General features: G+C 44.9%; 1 pseudogene; it reads left to right on the forward strand.

The window, feature by feature from the left end:
- Positions 1 to 1,370: 1,370 nt before the first annotated feature.
- Positions 1,371 to 4,237, forward strand: LOC122431615 (annotated as a pseudogene).
- Positions 4,238 to 5,949: the final 1,712 nt, after the last annotated feature.

Below are 5,949 nucleotides of genomic sequence, written 5' to 3' on the forward strand. Positions count from 1 at the left end.
GTACATTTGAAACTAATGTAATATTGTATATCAACTATACCTCAGTTTTAAAAAACTCAATTAATGTTGACAGATATCACCTTACCCAAGTGATCAAGGTTAAAATTGCCAATAATAAGAGATATTATGTTTTCCTTGATGTGATGCATTGGGAAGAGTTGATCATCTCTGTAGTGCATGTCTCAAAAATGCAAAACGTCAATCTAATCATAAGAAGACATCAGAAAAACAAAGATTAAAGGATATGATACTAGTGATAAAGGACCCACCTGCCAATGCGGAAGACATCATAAGCGACATAGGTTCAATCTCTGGGTTGGGAAGGCCCCCCAGAGGAGGGCATGGTAACCCACTCCAGTATTCCTGACTGGAGAATCCCATGGACAGAGGAGCCTGGCAAGCTATAGTTCAAGGACTTCATGATTGATAAAGTGTATTCTTATTTCATCTATTATTATCTCATTTAATCTTCATCACACACAATAATAGCATTGCTATTATTTTCACTTTACAAATAAGGACATTTTCATCGTCACGTTGCTTCTATGCAGTGGAGTTCTGCCACCAGCTCTGCTGCCCTGTCCCCGGATCCCCGACACTCCACTCTTCATGGGTGATCTCGGGTGAGCGCCAGGCCATCTGCACACTGTCACGTCCCTCTATTGCACTGCACCTGTCTACACAGAGCTGCTTGCTTTCCTGCGAGGATTTGCTCAGCAATCAGTCATGACATCCACCTTGTCTGGCTGGCCCTTCAATACCCAGGACCATGCAGTTCTCCCTTTAAGAATAGTTGTCAGGGGACTTCCCTGGAGGTCTGGTGGTTAAGACTCCACTTCCAGTGCAGGGGGCACAGATTCAGTCCCTGGTTGAGGAGCTAAAGATCCAGTATGCCACTCGGCACAGCCCAAAATAAATAAAATAAAATAAAACTTAAAAAAAAAAAAGAATAGTTGTCTGTTACTGACCTGGACCAAGAGTCTGAGTAGCCAAAACAAGCAAGATCTGACCCAACAACCTCAATCTTCTCCCTTGTGACTTCGGGAGACTGTATATTGACTCAGTTTGGAAGATGAATGAAAACAGACCTTGATCAGGCCTCTGCTTACCCTATGCTCTTCACCTTTCAGAAGAAGAGCAAAGAAGAAAGGGGGAAAGGGGAAGAAGAACAGGTGGACGAAGAGGATGGGGAAGAAGAAAGAGAGGAGGAGGAGGAGGAAGGAACATAGTCTATTTCCAATAATCTCCTGAATACAGGAACTCAAGCCTCAAGTCACATTTGTATTTCTGAGGTGCTGCCGGAGCACTGGATGGACTTCTCGTCTCTGACTCGGCCTTTCACACGGGCCCACTCCTGGTACTCACTGAAGATGGCCCCCAAAATAAGCCAGTACCGAGATGGAACCACAGAAAGCCAGATTTGCAGGGTGAGGGCATGCTAGAGCCCAGAGGTGTGAAATGACCCGTCCCAGGACACGTAGCTGGTAAACAGGTCTGATCTGGTCTTCCTTCTATCACCTTATGACCTCAGCATTCCTCTCTCAAGACCCTCACAGCAAGGGAGGGGGGTGCTGGGTGCCAAAGCCACTTGTTTCGACCCTCCCTTGTTCCAGAGAAAGTTGTACTCCTCTCAACAGCATCGTATAGGTGAACTCAGCATGACTAGTTGGTGTGACTCAGTGACCCTGGTGCATCACCCACAAAGCTCAGTCTACAGGTGGAGGACAAGCAGGCATTGGAGATGACAGAGACAGATTCAGGCCACTCAAGAATGCTGTATGGAAGGGCTACGCTGCCTTTTCTTCAGGTCAGCCTCAGAGAATTGACTTACATGAGCATTACAGGGCTGCCTCCAGAAACACTTAAATTTTCCTAGAAAATTTATTTTTTTCAGTTTGGGCTATATCTTGGAGTTATGATACTCCAAAAAGTAAAACAAACCAGTGGGGGATAATATTCCCCAATATTAACTCTTGCCTTAGCTATGTAGTGCTTTTTTTTTTTTTTTTTAATAATTTTTATTTATTTTGTTTAGTTATTTTTTGCTGCTCTGGGTCTTTGTTGCTGTGAAGGGGCTACTCTCCAGTTGTGGTGCACAGGCTGCTCATTGCAGTTTCTCTTGTTTCAGAGCATGGGCTTGTTTCTAGGCTTGGGGGCTCAGTCTTTGTGGCACTTGGGCCTAGTTGCTTCTCAGCATGTTAGATCTTCCTGGACCGGGAGCTGAACAGGTGTCCTCTGCATTGCAAGCCGTACTCTTAACCACTGGACCACCAGAGAAGCCCTCTATAGTGTATTTGAAATAGCCCTTTGTAGAAGTGTTCCGAGACTCAATGGCCACCCAGACGGAGTCTTTCTTAAAAGTTTTAGCTATTTTACTGACTGCCCTTTGGGTTTGGTCCCTCCCTAGAAAAATTTTCCTATCTCTCTTCACACCACTCTCCCTGCCACTCATTTATCCTCTCATGTGCCTCTTCTGTATTTTCTCCCACTTCATAGTTACTGCCTTAATTTGTGCAGCTCTGGCTTCCACCCAGTTTTTGTACTTTGAAAATAAAATATCTCCTGATTTGTTTCCAACACTCTGAGAAACCCAGTATTTTCTGGCCTGTTGGTGACTGGACAGCATCATTGATTCAATGGACATGAACTTAAGCAAACTCTGGGAAATAGTGAAGGACAGGGAATCCTGGCTTGCTACAGTCCACGGATCACAAAGAGTCAGACATGACTCAGTGACTAAACAACACAAATTGAGCACAATAGTTTGAGTTCCACTGTCTTATTTGTGGCATCTAATTGGTAGTTTGAGCTTCTCACCCTATAAATACATTTATAGTCTCTGCCTCTGCAGCTCCTCCCTTTCATAAGACTCTTCAACCTTTTTATGGTAGAGGCCATCTAACACTTCATGCTACTTACACACACACACACACACACAAAACCACCACCCCAAACTAAAAACCAAACAAAAAGAAACTTCTTACTGCTCATTTTTGCTGGGTTGGTGTTTTCATTTTTAGAAGAACTTAGTGTCACCTGTGCATGTGAACGTTTACCATGAATTCTTTTCCTAATATCATTTGTAAAAGCACTAATAAAGACTATTTTTCTATTTTTATGGGATTCTCTTTCTTCTAATAATCTTCCATATATAGGCTATATTTTTTCCTATTTCTGACCTATAATTTAAAAAATAATGTGGAGGGGGGATCGGGATGGGGAATATGTGTAACTCTACGGCTGATTCATATCAATTATGACAAAACCCACTGAAATGTTGTGAAGTAATTAGCCTCCAACTAATAAAAAAAATAAAAAATAATGTGGACAGTCTTCGCGGAGAGTCGCCGCGGTTTCCTGCTTCAACAGTGCTTGGAGGGAACCCGGCTGCTCGTCTCCCCCAGCCCCCAGCCCCGGCAGGCTACGCAGAGCCAGCCCTCGTTACCACTTGCCAACACCCTCCGACCGGCCCAGGGTCCCGGCCGCCGCTCCAGCGCAGCGCAGCCGTCGCCCCTTCCCTTCTCATCCGCCCGCCGTGACGGCCGCATCCCCCTCGCAGCTGCGCCGGAACTGCCGCCAGGCCTCGGAGGCGCCATCAACCGCCAGATCCGCCTGGAGCTCTCCGCCTCCCATGTGTCCCTGTCCATGTCCTACTATTTTGACCAAGATGATGTGGCTTTGAAGAACTTTGCCAAGTACTTTCTTCACCCATCTCATGAGGAGAGGGAACATGCTGAGTGACCAATGAAGCTGCAGAACCAGCGAGGCGGCCGAATCTTCCTTCAGGGTATCAAGAAACCAGACCGTGATGACTGGGAGAATGGGCTGAATGCAATGGAATGTGCGCTGTGCTTGGAAAGAAGTGTGAATCAATCACTACTGGAACTGCACAAACTGACCGCTGAAAAAAATGATCCCCATCTGTGTGATTTCATTGAGACTCATTACCTGAATGAGCAGGTGGAAGCCATCAAAGAATTGGGTGACCACCTAACCAATCTGCGCAAGATGGGGCCCTGGATCTGGCATGGCAGAGTACCTCTTTGGCAAGTCCACCCTGGGACACAGTGAGCGCTGAGCCTCAGGCTGGCTTCCCACGCCACAGGGTGACTCCTCTGGTCACCAAGGCAGTGCATGCACATTTCGGTTACCTTCACCTTTTCTATAAGTTGTAACAAAACATCTACTTAAGTTCTTTCTTTAGTACCATTCCTTCAAATAAAGTAATTTGGTACCCCAAAAAAATAAAAATAAAAAAATGTGTCCTGACTCACTTTGTAGTGTTTGGTGTTGACTCTTATCAACATTATTTTGAAAGCCTGACTAAATTACATCCATTGTTTTTCCTTAAACATGTTTTAAACTGCTAAATGTTAACTGGCAAGTTAAAGATGGATTACTCCCTTAAAAACTCTTCCTATTTCTTTTTTTTCTTCCTATTACTTTAATGTGTGAACAATTTCTGTAACAAGCCTGTCCTTTATTATAAATTGTCCTCCTAGTGGATATGAGAATCAGCAGTGCATTGTTGTCATGCTTCCCTGGTGGCTCAGATGATAAAGAATCCACCTGCAATGCAGGAGACCTGGGTTTGACCCCTGGGTCCAGAGGAGCCCCTGGAGGAGAGCATGGCAACCCACTTCAGTATTCTTGCCTGGAGAATCCCATGGACAGAAGAGCCTGGTGGGCTATAGTCCATGAGGTCACAGAGTCGGACATGACTGAACCGACTTAGCACACATGCACGCGCACACCATTGTCAGTGCCCCTGATGCCTCCACACCTACCCTATTCCACTCCCACCTTGTATAGAGTCACAGTGGCCACACACTCAGTCTAAATTTGCAGTCTCAGTTTCCATATTTTGACAAATTATTTCCTGATCTTATCTTTGAGCGCCTTCAAAATCTGAGATAACATTATCCTGACTAAATGGTGATACAAGTAGGATGATGTAAGTCGAGTTTTGCAAATCAAGTAAGTCTAGTTAATGCCTACCCCTGAAAAAACACATCCATAAATCACATAGCCATTGTCCAAGTGGTACGAATTCTTTGAGGTTCGGCCGGAATGTGTTCTGATGATTCAGGGCTTGCACTAAACCCACCAAACTCTTGCAGAGGAGTTCCATCATCAGAGCCAGGCACCATTCCAGAGTAAAGTCTGATCACCCCCAATCTAACATCCAGGAGCCCCAAGTCTGTGCCTATGGGTCTTTCCATACCTGCCTCTGCCACTACCTCCACCTTTATTTCCCACCCAGACCATGAGCATGCCTGGATGTATATTCTGGAATACAGGGTATATACAAACCTGCAGCACTGATCATTTTTATTTGGTGTATATCCACTTTGGAGCTTCCCAAGTGGCACTAGTGGCCAAGAATCTGCCTGCCAGTGCAGGAGACAGACACAAGAGATTTGGGTTTGATCCCTGGGTCAGGAGGGTCCTGTGGTGGAGAAAAGGCAACCTGCTCCAGTATTCTTGCTTAGGAAATCCCAAGGACCGTGGAGCCTGACGGGCTTCAGTCCATTTATGGGTTCGCAAAGAGTTGAGCACAACTGAGCCACTGACCACGCACACACATCCAGTTTGCCTAAAGGGATGGAAAGCTACGTGAAGGTAAGTGCTCTGTCTCCCATCTCTGAAATCTTATGTCTTAGCAATTATTTCAAAAAAATTTTTGCCAAATGTCAAAATATTTATAGGACTTACTATATTTCCCCCCACACTCTCCTATGCTATAAAAATGTTCCCCTGTCTGCATTAGGGAATAATTTAGTCATTAGCAAATGTGAACAATGCCTCATGATAATCCTTGTGTTAGGAAACCCACAGCTGGAAGGGATTTCAGCACAGCTGCTTTACTTCTTCCCATGAAATCACATTTTCTCTCCTCTTATATTTATTTCTCAGAATCAAAGAAATTTAAGGTAAGGCAGACAAAGC

Source organism: Cervus canadensis, chromosome 30 (genome assembly GCF_019320065.1).
Source record: "Cervus canadensis isolate Bull #8, Minnesota chromosome 30, ASM1932006v1, whole genome shotgun sequence".
NCBI lineage: Eukaryota > Metazoa > Chordata > Mammalia > Artiodactyla > Cervidae > Cervus > Cervus canadensis.